This window comes from Eschrichtius robustus, chromosome 19, assembly GCF_028021215.1.
Source record: "Eschrichtius robustus isolate mEscRob2 chromosome 19, mEscRob2.pri, whole genome shotgun sequence".
In the NCBI taxonomy this organism is placed as follows: Eukaryota; Metazoa; Chordata; class Mammalia; order Artiodactyla; family Eschrichtiidae; genus Eschrichtius; species Eschrichtius robustus.
The window spans coordinates 35,563,175-35,580,035 of NC_090842.1; positions in this window are offsets into that span (position 1 = coordinate 35,563,175).

The following is a 16,861-nucleotide window of genomic DNA, read 5'->3' on the forward strand; positions in this document are numbered from 1 at the left end:
GAACACTTATCAATCTCCAGGTTCTTGGGGTCAGACACAGTGTCTAGCACAGAGTAAGGATCAATATTTGTTTTGTGGTACGTGCATGGCTTTACATAAAAATAAATTAATAGGTTGAAAAATGAGTGAAGAAAACAAGGACTGAATATGAATAGTGAGTGAAATATGTTTATAAAATCCTGGGCTGGCCCCATATAATACATTGGTATTGAATGCATTAATCCAGATTAATTCTGCAGAGTTCTCCTGAATATAGGGCTACAGAAAGCTACCCTGGTTGGAATTTCTGGATAGTTTGGATCTCAGCTTTTGGGGGTGCCTGTTTGAAGTAAGGAGGAAAGGATGCCTGAGAACTTCTCCTCTCTAAACATTTAATGAGGCTTTTGGAACAGATCATTTGGAGAGGAAGCTCCAGAGATAAGGGCCAAGGTATAAAAATAGATGGATTTCCTTATTGAAATGACTCCCAGTTGTATTTTCCCTGTGTGGCATAATGATTAAAACTCATAAATTACCATTAACTGTGAAGTAAGCAAACAGTAAACCTGTGAATATCTGCTCTATCTCAGATCTGGGTCCCAGGAGCCCTCGGAGAAGCATTGACGGTTGTAGGAGCCACATCAGGGAAGAAACCTGAGAGACCTCAGGGTCCCCAGACACAGAGCAGATGAGCACATAGCTCCTGGCATCTGCTCCCAAAAGGGAAGGCCCAGAGGAATAAAGGGCTGAGGATGCCTCAACCTTGGATGAAGTCTTCTCTCAGCTTATGTGGCTACTATGTGTACAGTGTGCTGCTTGTGGAAGGAGCACCCAGCCACACACACCTTTAAAGTAGCAAATCTCTACTGCAATCCTGTTCAGCCCCGTGGAAGGCGCTGAGGATCCTAGAGAGAGGAAAAATGCCTTTCCTGCCCCATGTGACCCCAGCGGGTCTTAGAGGGGCGAGTCCCAAACTAGGTGTTGAATCAACACCTTCCTAGGATTTTTAAAATAGAAATCCCCAGGTCCCAACTTGGATCAATGAGTCACAATCGCTCAGGATGGGGCTAAGGGAAGCTGTGTTTGTAAAAACTCCCTGAGTACCTTACTAGCCTTCTCTCCATCATCGAAACTGAAATGAACAAAATAAATGAGGCAGCTGTTTCCTGGCACCAGACCAAAGTACAGACTTGTGATTCTTGAGAGAAGGGAAACACTCAAGAAGAAGAGACCTGTGCTTGCCCTGGCTTTTGACCTGGAGCGCTTTTCAAAGTGAAACAGAGGGAGGGGAAACGCGAGCAGATCCCGGTGGTCTGATTGAGCTGAGCAGAGCTTGGAGTTTGGGCTGCTGAAGTGGCTGGAATTTGTTGGGTAGACACTGGAGAGGAGAGCTGTGGTGAGGAAAGACCCCAGAAGTCAGTGTGGGCATGTCCTGTGGGGTCTTGGGTGAAGCCTGGGCTTGGAGAGTCCAGAGCAAGACTTGGTGAGGCCTATTGGAGAGCAGCTGCTAAGAGCCTGAGAACTAGGTGGAAATGCCAGAGGCTCTGCAGGGTTGGGAGCTCCAGCTCAGCTAGAATAGAGAAGCCCTAGTGTGCATCTCAGTTAAGAGTGCAGAAAGGTCATATACTGAGGTAAGGACCACACCTTAGAGCAGGGTTTCTCAACCTCGGCACGACTGACATTTAGAACAGATAACCCTTCATTGTGGGAGCTATCCTGTGCACTTGGATGTTTAGCAGCAATCCTGACCTCTACCCATTGGATTCCAATAACATCCACCCCCACTTGTGACAACTCAGAATGTCTCCAGACATTGCAAATTGTCCCCTTGGGGAAAAATGACCCTCAATTGAGAACCACTGCCCTAGAGTCAGGGCCACATCTCATGACTAATGATGAAATTGAAATAGACTGATCTTAACAAAAAATAAAACAAAGCCAAATAGGATCAAGAGGATTCACCAGTAATTTAAATGTCTTCAATATTTCACAGGCTTTAAAGGAAAACAATGTAATCCAGCCTCCCTAAGAGGTATCATCCACAATATCCAGCATACAATAAAACATTGCTAGGCAAGCAAAGCAGGAAAATGTGACCTATAATCAAGAAATTGGTAGTCAAATAGTTAACAATACTGTACTGTATATTTGAAAGTGGCCAAGAGAATAGATCTCAAAAGTTCTCATCAAAAGAAAAAAAGAATTTGTAACTATGTGAGGTAACGGATGTTAACTAAATTTACTGTGGTAACCATTCTGTAATATATACATATATTAGATCATTATGCTGTACACCTTAAACTTATACAATGTGATATATAAATTATATCTCAATAAAACTGGAAAAAAAAGGAAACTGGTAATCAGTAGAAACGGACTCTTAAATGGCAGAGGTATTGAAATTAACCAAAGGACTCTAAACCAGTTATCACAAGTATGCTCAAACCCTCAAAAGAATAGATGGGGGCTTCCCTGGTGGCGCAGTGGTTGAGAATCTGCCTGCCAATGCAGGGGACACGGGTTCGAGCCCTGGTCTGGGAAGATCCCACATGCCGCGGAGCAACTGGGCCCGTGAGCCACAATTACTGAGCCTGCGCGTCTGGAGCCTGTGCTCTGCAACAAGAGAGGCCGCGATAGTGAGAGGCCCGCGCATCGCGATGAAGAGTGGCCCCCGCTTGCCGCGACTGGAGAGAGCCCTCGCGCAGAAACGAAGACCCAACACAGCCATAAATAAACAAATAAATAAATAAATAATTAAAAAAAAAAAAAGCTACAGAAAAAAACCAGTGTGATATTGGCATAAGACTAGATAATGGAACAATGAAACAGAATTGAGAGTTTAGAGATAGAGCCATACATCTATGGTTAATTGATTTTTCATAAAAGTACCTAAACAATTCAATGAGGGAAAGGAAAGACTCCAACAAATGGTACTGGAACAAATAGATAACTGTATGGGAAAATTCTAACTTCAGCCCTATCTCATACCATACAAAAATTCAGTGTATACTCAATCAAAGGCATAAATGTAAATGTCAAAACTCTAAAGCTCTAAACTTCTAGAAGAAAACATAGGAGAAGATCTTCATGGCCTTGAGGTAGGCAAAGATTTCTTAGCGAGGGCCTTTAAAGCACAAACGATAAAAAAAAAAAACAAAAAACAATTGGCAAAGTGGACTTCATCGAAATTTAAAATGTCTGCTTATCAGCAGTCATCACAAAGAGAAAGAAAAGGCAAAGCGCATACGAGGTAAAGTTATTTGTATATCTGACAAAGGACTTGTATTATAAATGTAATTTTTCCCCCTAGAACTCAATAGTTAAAAGAAATATAACACCCTGAGAGTGACCAATAAGCTCATAAGCTCATGAAAAGATGTTCAACACCATTTGTCATGAGGGAAATTCGAATTACGATTCTAGTAAAATTCTGCTCCATACTCACGATTTTACAACATTAGAAAACCTGTCATCACAAAGTGTTGAAAACGGTGCGAGGCAATGGAAACTGTCCTGTTTTGCTGGTGGGTGTGCAAAATGGCACAAGATCTTTGGAAAACTCTTTGGCAGTTTCCTATAAAACTACCTCTACCCTTACTCTGTGACCCAGCAATTCTACTCCAGTGTTAGCCTCATTGTTGTCGGAGGGGACAGCAAGTAAAGAGGTAAACGAACGAGGACAGAAGGTAATTTCAGATTGTGGGTGTGAACAGATAATGCTTTAACGGGCTTAGCAAGGTTGGGGTGGGGATAGTGGCTGCTGTTACTTTTACCAATCTACGAGACCCTGGAAGGTAGTGCTGGCTCTGAATCGTTCCTAGTCTTGAGCACAGGGCCTGAAGATATTCAAAATGTGTTTGATTGAAGGGCCGAGTTGGCACGAGTGATTTAACTAAAGCAACAAATGGAAATTGATGAACCCAGACCCACAATTAAAAGAAAGCCATGAAGCCCCAAATCATGAGATACTGGTGATGTGAACCTGCACTTAGAGAAGGGAGATGGGCTGGAGAAGTGTGGGAAGGTTTCTTGGAAGAGGTAAACTCTGAACTGGGTCTCCAAAGAGGTTTGGAAGGCAACAGGTGAATGAGAAGAGAACTGGACTGGGCTGGAGGACCAGATTCACATGAGGAGGAGACTGGAGAGAAGCCTGACGGGAGCCATGTGCGCTTCTGTGTTAGTTTCATCCACGGGGACGGGTGGCATAGAAGGCTCCGCTGTTGACAGCCGTACAACAAGAGGGAGGTCTTCTCAGCCTGCTGCCAGGCACCCAGCCGGCTCACAGCTTAGCAGGACGCAGCATAGCCGTGCAGGTCTGTCTAGGAGGTGGTTTAAGAGCATTTGTTCCCGCTGAGCTCTCCTTCTCTGGCCCTGGTGTAGTGTCTGGACTATATTCTGCAGCTTTCTGAGCACCCTTGGCTGACCTTCCAGCAAGCCACTGATGGGGAGGGGGGGGAGGGGGAGGTTATTCCAGAGGTGATTTGTAACTTCAAGAGTGATGGGGAAAGAAGTGGGGCCGGACCAGAGCCAGCCTGAGCACTGACCTCAGATTTAAACTAGCTGCACCGATTTGTTGAATCCTGAACAAAAATCTTCCTTTTTAAACTGAATCCTAAACCTAGGTGATGTTTTTAGAAACACCATGAGCCATTTCAAACTAGAAGCCTAGCTTTTTCCAAAACGAATGACCGAGAACAGTGGCCTGAAAACATTAGTGAAGATCAGATTCACCTGGAGGGCCTGTTAGACCGCAGATGGCTGGGTTTCCCCCACAGAGTTTCCCACCCTGTAGGTCTGGAGTGAGGCCTAAGAATCTGCATTTCTAAGGAGTTCCCAAGTGATGCTAATGCTGCTAATCTAGGCATCACACTTGAGAACCACTGACTCAGAATCATCTAGAAGCATCAAAATATTCTCCAAACCTAAACTAAAAAACAGCTTTAAAAAAAAATTCTTATTAAATCCCTGATTAAGAATGACAACGATAACACTGACAATTATTAGTTATATTTCCAGAGTGGCTACCTCTAATGCTATGGTTCTCAATCTTCCTAGTTGTTTAAGATTTCCTTTGAAAATCTGGTTTTAAAAGTGCTTTGTGACCACCTAGAGGGGTGGGAGGGAGGGAGACGCAAGAGGGAAGAGATATGGGAACATATGTATATGTATAAGTGATTCACTTTGTTATAAGGCAGAAACTAACACACCATTGTAAAGCAATTATACTCCAATAAAGATGTTAAAAAAAAAAAAAAAGTGATGTGAGCCATTTCCACAGTGAAATGCACGCACAACAGGTCCACACAGAATTGTACCTGTACTTTGCTGGGGTTGAACCCAGACCAGCCTGTTTCAGTTGGTTCATGCTTACCCTGAACCGTAGGTTAAGAAAATCTGTGAATGCGACCAGAGGCTGCACCTGTAGTCAGAAGTGTGGTTTCAGCACCCTCGGTCCAGCTGTGTGACTCTAAGCTAACCACTTACCCTCTCTGGGACTTAGGCTAATCAAATCTCCAGAGAATGGGTCTTTCTTAGGAAGCTGGAGAACAGTCCTCCACTTTTGATTTGACATTCTTTTTTACTGTTTAAACTTTTGGCCATGTGTAAATAAAACACAAACATATCACACACTCTTGCATTTTAATTTTCTGAATACGTGCACACAATCTTCTTCACGAAGTCCAAATCAATAGCCAATTAAAAACCTTTAATACCTTTGTGTGCTACATACAAATAAAATTTTAAAAATCTGCAGCCATGTTAGTTTTTAGTTGCCACGTTTGTGACCATAAAAATCACACTAAAATGACAAATAAATCAAGCTATCTGAATGTGATATAAATATTAAACACGCACCATCCTCCCTGGGTTGTTTGAGACTTCAAGTGGGAAAATATATGAGCAAGAACTTTGGAAATGTGTCGTCTGCGTTTAAAGGTTATTTTTATTGTATGGTCATTATCATAATACCTAAGGGATTTGAAACCCTTCCAAGGGGCCCCTAAAAGCTCCTTTCTGCCAGGAGCCAAAACCTGCTCCCCTCACACTTGAATCTTCAGGTGGGAGGCTTTTCTTAGAAAGAAGCTCAATTCCTTAACGTCCAAATTCCAGTGTGAATGTGTGTGAGTGTGTATGCACGTGTGCGTGTGTATGTGTGGTCTTTAATGAATGCTCCCCGCTCCCCCTCCTCCTCTCTCTCTCTCTGCAAACACACAAACACACACAGCAACAAGGAAAGAAAAATAAATGACACAAATAAATGACAAAAATAAACGAAAGCTGTGAGCTGACCTTTGCTTGGTGAGCTGGCCCTGTACCAGGCCCAGGCCCTCTTGCCCTACTTTCCCAAAGTCATCAGTAGCTCCGGAGTTTTTGCAGTGAGATCATCACTGTGGCCCCAACGGTCAGTCAATGACTCCCTGGCAGTGCAATTAGATCCACCTCCCACAACAAGCAGGTTCTAATGGGCTCCGGGCCCCCTGCCCTGAAGTTCTCATCTCCTGCTGCCGTGATGTCCTCAGCCAAGCTGCCCTCATTAAGGCTTCTGACTGTCCCCACCTGACACCGCCTAGGCAAGGCTGAGGCTGGGCGGTAGATGGAGCCTTGGCCTGGAGCCAGGACCCCAGTGCCCCTCTCTGCCTAACTCACTAGAGCCTGTCCCTTCTCCTCTCTGGGACTCAGTCTCTCCATGTATAATATATGAACAGTTGGATTAGACCAATTGTCCTAAGCCTTTGGGGGGAGCTGTGGCGCCTTTGAGAATCTAATGAAGCAATGGGGGTCCTCTCCCCAGAAGAAAACACATAAACATACATGCATAAATAATGCACATTTAATTTTAGGGGTTCATGAAACTTCTAGAGCCCATCCATAAACCCCAGGATAGCCCCGACTTTCCTTCCAGCCCTAACAAGGTGGTGATAAACTCTTTCCTCTCTCCCTCTGTCCATCTCCCCCTCTCTCTCCTTCTGTCCCTCAATGTGGTCATATGGATCAAAAGAGGCAATGAATGGAGACATTCTTCAAAAACTGTCAAGTATGAGGGGTGGTACTTATTATCAACATGTACTTGCTCTATACCTCCTTGTTGATCCTATGATGATATTAGCTACCATTTATTAAGCACCTACTTAGTGCCGAGTGATGTCCTAAGAGCTGTCCATGCATTATCTCTTTTAAGCTTCAAAATAATCCTCTGAGGTGGGTGCTACTATTACCCCCATTTTGCAGATGAGAAAATTGATCACAAAAAGTTTAATTTGATCACACAGTTGGTATATGGCAAAAAACAGATAGGTTTTGACTGAGATAAAATAGCCAGATAATGGGATGCCCAATTGTCTGTCACAGTAGGGCATCCACTCAAGGACACACGGACAGACAGACAGACAGACAGACACACACACACACACACACACACACACACACACACACTCAGGGACTGAAGAAGCCAAGTTAGACCAGTATAGAAGGATGTGGTAGTTGAGCAGTCTGGGCTGAGGTGCCCAGAAGGACCAGGCAAAGAAATTAATCGAGGGGCACTTACTGGAGGAGGTGAAACTGGGCTAAGCTTGAAAAAAAGGGACAGATAAACAATAGTGAAAGAGGAAAAATGTGGCCTTCTAGGCAGGAGGAAGAGCCAGGCAAGTGTAGAGAGGCAGAGGGAGCATGGATCACTCCAGCCCAGCAGATATTTAATAAGCACCTACTCTGTGCAGTTTGCTGCAGCATGAGAGCTGTGCCTCAGCCAGTGCCTAGTGAGGGCGATAAGAGGGGTGCAGTGATGGCACACATGGGACTCAGGCAGTCAAGGGGTTTGTAGAGAGCCCATGGTCATGGTGTAGCCGTCAAGACACAGCTTCAGTGTCAATAGGTCCTGAATTTGAATCCCTTCTCTGCCACTTACTGAACTTGTTGGTTAATCAGTCCCATCTCAGTTTTCTCATCTGTAAAATGGGGATAATCATAGCATCTGCTTGAAAGAGTTGTTGAAAGTATTAAATGAGATAATGCACAGTGCTGACCAAGAATAAGCACTGAATGGCGGTGACTATTATTGCTCTCATCATTCCTAACTGTAATAAAGTTATTAGCATGATGCCTGGCACATACAGGGTACCTGAGTGTTAGTGCCCTTTCCCTTGAGTCTGCTCCTTGTTTATTCAAGATAGAAAAAAAATTTTTTATAACATCAGAGAGGCAAAGGAAAGTTTCCCCTTGCTCCCCTGACCGGTGTCCAGAGAGGGAATCATACAGTTCTTTAGAAAAGGGGTGATGTGCTAATGAACCATAGGTTCTGAGAGCTGGGCACCCAGCAATGACAACCGTAACTCTGACAGGTAAAATTGAACACTTAGAACATTTCACTTGATTCCTTTCAAACACACAGAGAGAGACAGGCCCACATCTCGGCTTTGTCCTTAATTGGTCATGCTTTGAAGCATGCTGCTTCCCAGTGACCCCAGAGTTAATAATCAGCCGGTCAGAGCGCCCACCATATTGAAAAGTAGTTTACAGGAAGGAGATTTGTTGGGTGCCAACAATCATCCACTGGGGTTTTAGAGCAAATTACCCAACCGTCAATTTCTCTTCTCCCGGGAGGTATTGTTTCAGGCCAAGCTATCCTTGCTAGAGGTGAGATCAATAAAGAGAAATTCAAATTTACCTGGAAGGCACCTAAAACACAACATGCCCCCAGCTGGTCCCATTTTCTTGCCCTCCCCCCCAAAGCCTGTCCCCCTCTTGCCTTGGCTCGCAACAAGCTATAGATTCGGCGTCCTCTTTGCCACCTCTCTCACCCCCACGTTTAATCAGTCACCAAATCTGATGATTCCACTTCTGAAGAGTCTCTCCACTCCCATTCCCACTGTCCCAGCCCCTCGTCTAATGAGACACCTGCCATTGTTTCCTAACCACTCCCCCTGTCACCATTCCTACTCCCTTTCAAGCTATTCTCCGCATGGCTGCAAAGGAGATCCTTTGAAAATGCAAATTCAGTCCCATCACACTCCTGATTAAAACTTTCCAAAGGCTCCCTGTTAACTTCAGGATAACGTCTCAGCTTCAGATGATGGCCAACAAGGAGCTTCAAGGTCCCAAGTCTGCCTACCTGCCCCCCTCCATGCTCCCTCCTTCCTGCAAAGGTGGTGATGCATTGTTTAGCAAGACCAAAGGCCCTAAAAGACTCCCTGTTCTGCCCAGCTATGCACCTGTTGCTTCCAATCCCGGGATGCCCTCCTTTTTTTTGTTGGCCTTTAAACTTCATTCCTTCCCCACCTGTGAAGCAGCTCAGCTCCGACATTACTACCTGTGTGAAGCCTTCTCCAACAATCACCCCTTATAGAAACAGAGTGTATCACCCTTTCTTGTAACAATGGGAATATATTTCAATTGTTGAATGCATCTTACTGTATCTGTTTCCCTGTATTGGAGCCTGTTGTCTATTTCAAACTGGAAGCAAGTTGACATCAGGGCCCTTGCATCTTTCTATCTCCAGTGCCAAATCCTGTAGGCTTCATATGGGTCACTTCATTTCACCATCACAATATTCATAGGGTTATGTATATTACTGTTTCCATTTTACAGAGAAGGAAACCAAGGTTCAGAGACATTAAGTAGTTTGTCCAAGAGCACACAGGTGGTAAGTATTAGGGACAGACTTGAACTCAGGTCTAAGTAACCTGAAAGGGCTCAAGAAACATTGGTACCTTTATTAAATGTTGATCAGGTGCTCATTGTTTTAAATCATCCCCCTCAACCCTCATCCTGAAAATACATTTAGAACAAGAACCTAAAGGATCCTAATGAAAATGTTCAGGCATATATTTATTGTATTAAAAGGATCCTGCCTACATGACTGCTTTCAAAACAAAACACTTGCAAATGCAGTCATGGAAAGAGCCTGAATTTAGAGAAACTGGGATTCCTACCAACCCTGATCATTTACTTGTTGTGTAAATTTCCTCAAGCAAAAAGCTTTAGGTGCCTTCAAGAGGTGTGTATGGGAGGGTGGGTACCAAGGGGCTGTCACTGGGGCAGTGACGGTGTCTGCTACAAATAGCAACAATAATGATAACGAGGGTCTATTCGTTGAACGTCGATGATGTCCCAGGCACCGTGCTAAGCACTTGGCATGACTTAACTCTCTGATAAGGTGCCTGGGGTGGCACCCTGCCAACAGCAGCACAGCTGGAACTTAATCCCACGTCCACCTGAGGCCAGAACTCATGCTCTGGTCACTAATGTACCACTACTATCCGTTGCTGCTTTTGTATGACCAGCTGAGATTTAAGCAGGTTCAGTGGCTGGTACAGACAACCAAGGTGGGGCTGCCGTGGCTTGGATGCTCTGTCCAGGGCTGTGTGATTAACGTGTTGTCTGTCCGTGGGGGCAGTGAAGACCCCTGCAACCAGACAGCAAGGGTCCAACTGCCTAGGTGAGCTTGGGGTCTCTTCTCCCAGGCTAAAAACTTCACCCTGAGCCCACCAAGGAGGGCAGAAATTTCCCCAGAGTTCAGGAAGATAGAAGCAACAAAGAGGTCAGGAGAACAGGAAGCCCCTGCCTTCTCAACCAAAAACCCCCCAAATTCCTGCCACTTCTCCCTGGCACTGAAAGAGTTAACCTGAAACTGCCTCCATGATGAATGGCTATAATACTGTCTACGTAATGGGTTTCCTATTTAAATTTTGTGAGGATTTAATCAGTTGGGCGCAGCTGTGCAAGATGTACCATAAACTATGTTGAAAAATATGTAGACATATACATTTATCTGCTACAAATTAAGCTCACTTAGAGGTGGTCTTAATGGCCCATGTAGCCATCATTACAAGCATAAATTCTAAACTGTCTGTTTCCAGTGAATTTGCTTTGAGAAAAAAATTAATGCTCATCTTTAGCAGAGCACAGTAATAAATGAAAGGACCCTCAATTTGCAAAACGCTAATAGCCCGGCCATTTTTCATTAGGAACCCTATGCTGGACCACATCTGGCAGGGTGGCTTCGTGGCGGATTCCGTTGGGAGGCTGGGGAGGGATGGGGCTGGCTTTCTGGAGGCCGACCCTCTGCTTTACCTGATCTGCTCGGGGGGGGAAGGCTGAAAACCTGGTTTAACGCGAGGTGCTGAGTCTGACGGTCCCTCAGTTTGGGCTGCATCCTCTCATCCAGAGATGCACAGCGGGCTTTGCTCTGGCCATGATACTGAAGCTTACCCAGCACGTAGGTAGCCCAACAATGAGCACACATCTTGGTGCTAATGAGAATACACAGCTAGTGGAAGTTTTCCCACTTTCTCCTAGGTCCCAGCCCTGGGAAATGGGGCGAGGTGGCTGGACTTTTGTCCCACCTGCTACTCTGGCACAGCCTGATCCTGGCAACTCCCTTCTCCTCATGGTCACCAAGAGCCGCCAGTTCGCAAGACAGGTTCATTTTCCTCGTCTTATCTCAATTGATCTTTACCTTATAACAACCCTAGAAGATAGGTGTAATTTCTTCCCCCACTTTAAATATGGGGCCAGGGCCAGGACAGGGCTGAGGCAAGAGGGGCACCGAGGCTGCAAAGTTTAAGGAAGCACTGCCCTCAGGGTTGTGCAAGTGACAAGTCTACACTTGCAGGACCCTGACAGCACCCTGACAGTTCCTCCTTAAACTTTGCTCCTTAAGTGTCTCTCTTGCCACACCCTAGTCCCAGCCTTGGACTTGGCGCAGAGAAGTTAAGTAACTTGCCCAAAGGCACATAGGTGCTAAGTGAGAGAGCTAGAGTCCAATTCAAGCCAACGAATTCCAAATTTCACTATCTTTTCCATGTGCCACGAGGATGCCCATTTGAATTGAAAAGTTTGATTTCATTCAGCCCAAGCTGGGCAGTTACTATGAGCCAAACTGTAGAGTAGAAGCTTTCACATACTTTGTCTTGTTTCATTTTCTTTACAACACCATTTACTTTCAGAAATCATCTTATCATTTCATTTTTTTTTAAAGTTTGTTTGTGGCTGGTATGCCCCACTAGAATATGCACCACTTTAGTGGTTAGAAAAGTCCTTGACACATGTTAGGTGTTCAATAAATATTTGTTGAATAAGTTATCATATTAGACACACATTTAAATGAGATTGTGTGAAACATGTGTGTGTTCTCAGGCCTGGTCCCAGGCACCCAAAAGATGGGATAGAACCATCTAAAAGGTTGGATTTACTTCCTCTTCTCTGAGTATCAGGTGTTCCCACACCCAGCCATCCCGGGAGAAGGAATTGGTGCTGGAAAATCCAACCAGGCAGAAATTAAAATCTGGGTTGGTTCTTTCCCAGCCATCAGAAATACAGAAACGCTCAACATTCACTAAAGTTTCTGATGGCGAGAGTTGGGGTTTCATTAGAATGTGGTAGGAAAATTAAAATGCTGAAAATCAGAATCTTAAAAAAAATTAGCTTATTGAAACCTGACCAGTGGCAAAGGCACCAGCACAGTACGCCCAGGAGTGTCTTGAGAGGTGTGCCAGAGAGCTCCGTTTTAGACCTGAGAGGCAGCTCCCAAGCTCTTTCCCCTCTGCATCTAGCCAGCCGGCCCAGCCTCCCTATTTGAGACAAGTTGTCAAGTGGGGAGACAAGTCATCTCCCCTCCAAACCACCTCTAGGAAAGCTCCCAGCGTGCCCTGCAGCCTTGCCATAGAAAGCACCAGAGGAGGAGAATAAATCTCTACATATTTGGCCTGCGGGTTCTGCACAATTTAACAATTAACAAGGTTGTGGAAACAGGCAAGTGCCGTTACCATGTTAGCATCATTGCCATCGAAACCGATGATGGAATTAGGAGCAGCCAAAGAGAGGAACTTGCCCTGTGCTGAGTGTCTGGGAGAGGAAGTCAAGGGAAGCTGCATGTCCCAAACTTCCCCTGAGCGGGTTCCACCGGGCGGGGTCCACACTGGACAGTTTCAGTGGGCACTGGGCAGATGGCGATCAAGTGGCCAAGTGCAGAACTGGGGTTCACACATAGAGAAGGCCAAGCTGAATTCCTAACAAACTGCAATGATAACATATTGAAAGTCAAATATATGACCAGGTGCTTCACAGAGATTCAATTCTTTTTTTTTTTTTTTTTTTTTACAGCAAATAAGGGTGGAACTCTGATCTGATTGCAATCCATGCCCAAGGCCAGTCAAGGCCAGGGGGCTTCTCGTCTGCCTCTAACAGCTTCCAAGCCAGCTCCCCTCTGCTGTAGACCCCCAGTCCCCACTGCCTCACCTGAATCACTTGGCATCACTTCCTGTAGACACTGTCTCTGTTGCCTTATCCTGCCCCAGACTGTTTAGAAGTCACTGGTGGCATTCTCAGAGCTCTAGCAGGTACAACCCTGGCCCCCTTTTAGCCCTTCCCATGCAGCCCCAGAAGGGCACAATGCTTCATCTCTCAGCCCAGATATAAGCAGCCAGTAGGGTTCATAATAACTGAATCAATAATGGTCTACACCAGAGCATCCCAAACTTTAAAGTGCATAGAATCACCAGGGGACCTTGTTCACAGCAGATTCCCAATCAGCAGTTCTGGGAATCCGCATTTCCAATGCAGAGAGGTAGGGCCCTACCCCAGCTCTTATCTAAGAAATGAGTCGGTCAGGCTGCCTGAAACCTTGTTACTCTCTTAATGTTTTCAGAGCAGATAAGAAGTCAGTCCAAACTAGCCCTTAAAATCATTTTACTAGATGCTCTACATGCCTGGTAAATTTCACTCGCCATGAGAGGCTGCTGTGAAAGCCATTCCTAACACACAGGCTGGGTGGTGGTGGCGTGGGTCTGGGCTGGGGGGAGAGTGGGATCACACTGAACATGGGGCCAGCACAGCCCTGCTGGGACACAACTGGGCCTGGAGGCCTGCTTGCATGGGTTTGTCTCCTGACCCTGCCACTGACAGCCGGTTGGACCCCAGGCAGGCTACTCAACCTTCCTGTGCCTCAGTTGCCCCACCTTTAACATGAGATAATTGTAATACTTAGTGTGGTGAGGACTGACCAAGAAAACACATATTCTGGATGAGTCCTAAGTGCTGGATCAGTATCAGCTGTTCTTACACACAAGTTGGGGCACGTCTTAGGCCGGCTTCAACCCAGAAGAATTTCAGGGCGGTGCTCAAACCCAAACTGGAGACACTGGAGGCCGAGGGAGCTGCCACCAGCTGTTAGGATTGAAGTGGCATAGAGTCGTCTGCCTGTAATAAAGCATGTATATATATATGGAAATGAGCAAAAAAGGCAGCAACATATACTAAAATATGCTAACTCATCTCAGGTGTCAGTATACTGTCACCTTTTCCTTATATTTTTGTTTTTAGTGTGTGAAGAAGAGCATGTCCTAGGAATCATTAACTTACTGAGCTCACTGGGCAGGATGTGGGTCTCAGTCCACAATTGTTTTATTGTCTGGGGGCATGTCTCATGCTTCTGTTGCATGTTTTTGTTGCTAAGCAAGCCTGCTTGGTTTTGTGGTTAAGCAAACCTGCTTTCTTGAGTGGTCATTAACTTACAGGGGTCTCCCATACTTTTTTCTTTACTTACAATCCCCTAGAGGGATTCACTATTTAATCACCTATTTTGTCCCTTTACTCTGTCCTTGTAACATATATATATATATATGTATGTGTGTGTATATATATATATATATATATATATATATAAAAGCATGTTTTAAACCAGAGGCTTGTTCACATGTTGACACATAGAGATGTAACTTCAAACCATAAATGTCCCCCTACAGGCCAGTTGCCAGTGGGGTTCAGCAGTGCCTGACTTGACTCACTGGACGGGTCACCTGACCTGGCCTGGCCTGGCCTGGCTGTCTGTGTAGCCCCCAGAACCTCGGTCTCCCCGGGGACCATCACTTTTCATGTAGCTCCATCTCTCCCCATGGGGGCTGCTTCCTGACTTTAGCGAAATGGCAGAATTATGAAGCTGAGCATTGTCAGATGGAAGAAGCTTCTCTCCAGCCTCACCCCAGGTAGACAATGACAGGTCACCACAGACCAGAATGAATGAGTCCTTCCCAAAGAGGTGTAATTATGGCACTTCTGAGTTGATGTGATTGAGTCAATCCCAGCTAATAATCCCAGCTAATAAGGATTGTGTGGCCCTAGAAAATGTCCTTTCCCGCACACTCCAGGGAGAGAGGCCCTGGTACCTACAGCTCATGCACATCACTCTTGCCCTGGTTCTTAGCCCAGGGTCTTCTCACAGGCTGCTCCCTTGGTCTGAATCACTGTTCGTTCCTTTACGTAGCTCGTTCAATCTCATCCTTCAGGTCTCACTTAAATAGCCTCTTCCCAGACAGGTTTGACCTGATGCCAAAATTGAAAAGTATAATAGCCCTCAGCATCATTCTCTCTCAGGACACACCCCGTTTGTTCCCTGCACAGCACTTGCCACAATTTCTAACTGCATTTTTTTTTCTATTTGTTTTTTGTCCATTTCCCCTGCTAGACCGTAATTGCCATGATGGCAGGGCTGTGTCCTTTTGACTCTCTACTCCATCCTAGCACCAGCCCAAGGTCACAATGGCTAGCATGGATTGTATTGATTATGCCCTCTGTGCTCATACTTCTCTAAGGAATTTTTCATGCTTTATCTCCTCCTTTCCTCACAACCCCTCTATGAGGTGACTATTATTAGACCCATTTTACAGATGAGGAAACTGAAAAACAGAGACATTCAGTAACTTATTCAAGATCACATAGGAAGTAGTGGGTCCGTGAGCCTTTCCGTCTGGCTGGCATCAGAGCTGGCTCTCTTGCACAGGAAACCGTGTCACCTGTCATGTCATAGATGCTGAAAAGGAATCTTCTGAATGGACGGATGATTAGAATCACTCCGTCCAATACAATCCAATCTGAATTGGACTCAATTAATTCATTCACCCAATGCTCACTGGGTACTTTGCTGTGCTGTGATGTGCTGTGGGGACCTTACCCTCAGGGAAGTTAATGGTGGTCACGGCAAAATAAGCCAGTGCGTGAATAACCAGCCAGCTTCCTAGGGTTCTCTCCCACCTGCCTGATTAACTCATCCGGTGTCCTGGGGGCCCTTGAAGCCCCTGGGTGAGCCTGAGATGCACACAGCATTCCCTCGTCTTGTCTTCACCTCTCCATCCTTTATTTAGAGATACAGACAACAAGGCCCAGAGAAGCTAGGAAACTTGCCCAAGAGCACACAGCTAAGAAGGAGTAGAAAGAGGATTTGAATGCTTCCAGACTGGCTCTGGAACTCCCATGACAATATCACAGTTAAAAACCAACCAACCAACCAAACAAACAAACAAAGATAGAAAAGATTCATTCAGCCTGAGTTTTCTCACATGCAGTTGAAGACAGAGTCAGCTGCAGGTGGGCAATGGCTTGCATGCGGTAGCACAGCCAGGGAGGGGCTGAGCCAGGCCCTTCAGGCCAGCACAGTAACCGACAAGCCTCTATTTATGTGCACCTGCAGTGGGCAAGATCCTGCTTCTAGTAGAGCAAAATGTCAGGAATAAGAAGAAGAAGAAAAAAAAAGTCCAATAGACTTATGCAGGCAAGAGAAATGAGTTCAAGTTCAGCACCCTTTTCTGGAAATTCTTTCCAGTGGACTTCAGCCCTGAAGCCATTTATAGGAAGTACCAGGTACAAAGTGGTAGTTAGTTTCCAAACTTCAGCCATTCACATTGCTGCCTTTAAGAGCTTTGCCACACCCACGGACCACGTATATTGTTAATGACTTAAATGAACTCACTTTAAAAAACTTAAATAACATTATTTTTTAATTTATGAACAATAGTTATTTTAAAACAGTCATTAAGTGGAAAATGAGCAGTATTCGGTGGTATCATTAAAAAGAAACACAACGAAAACAAAACAGTGTTATTAAATACAC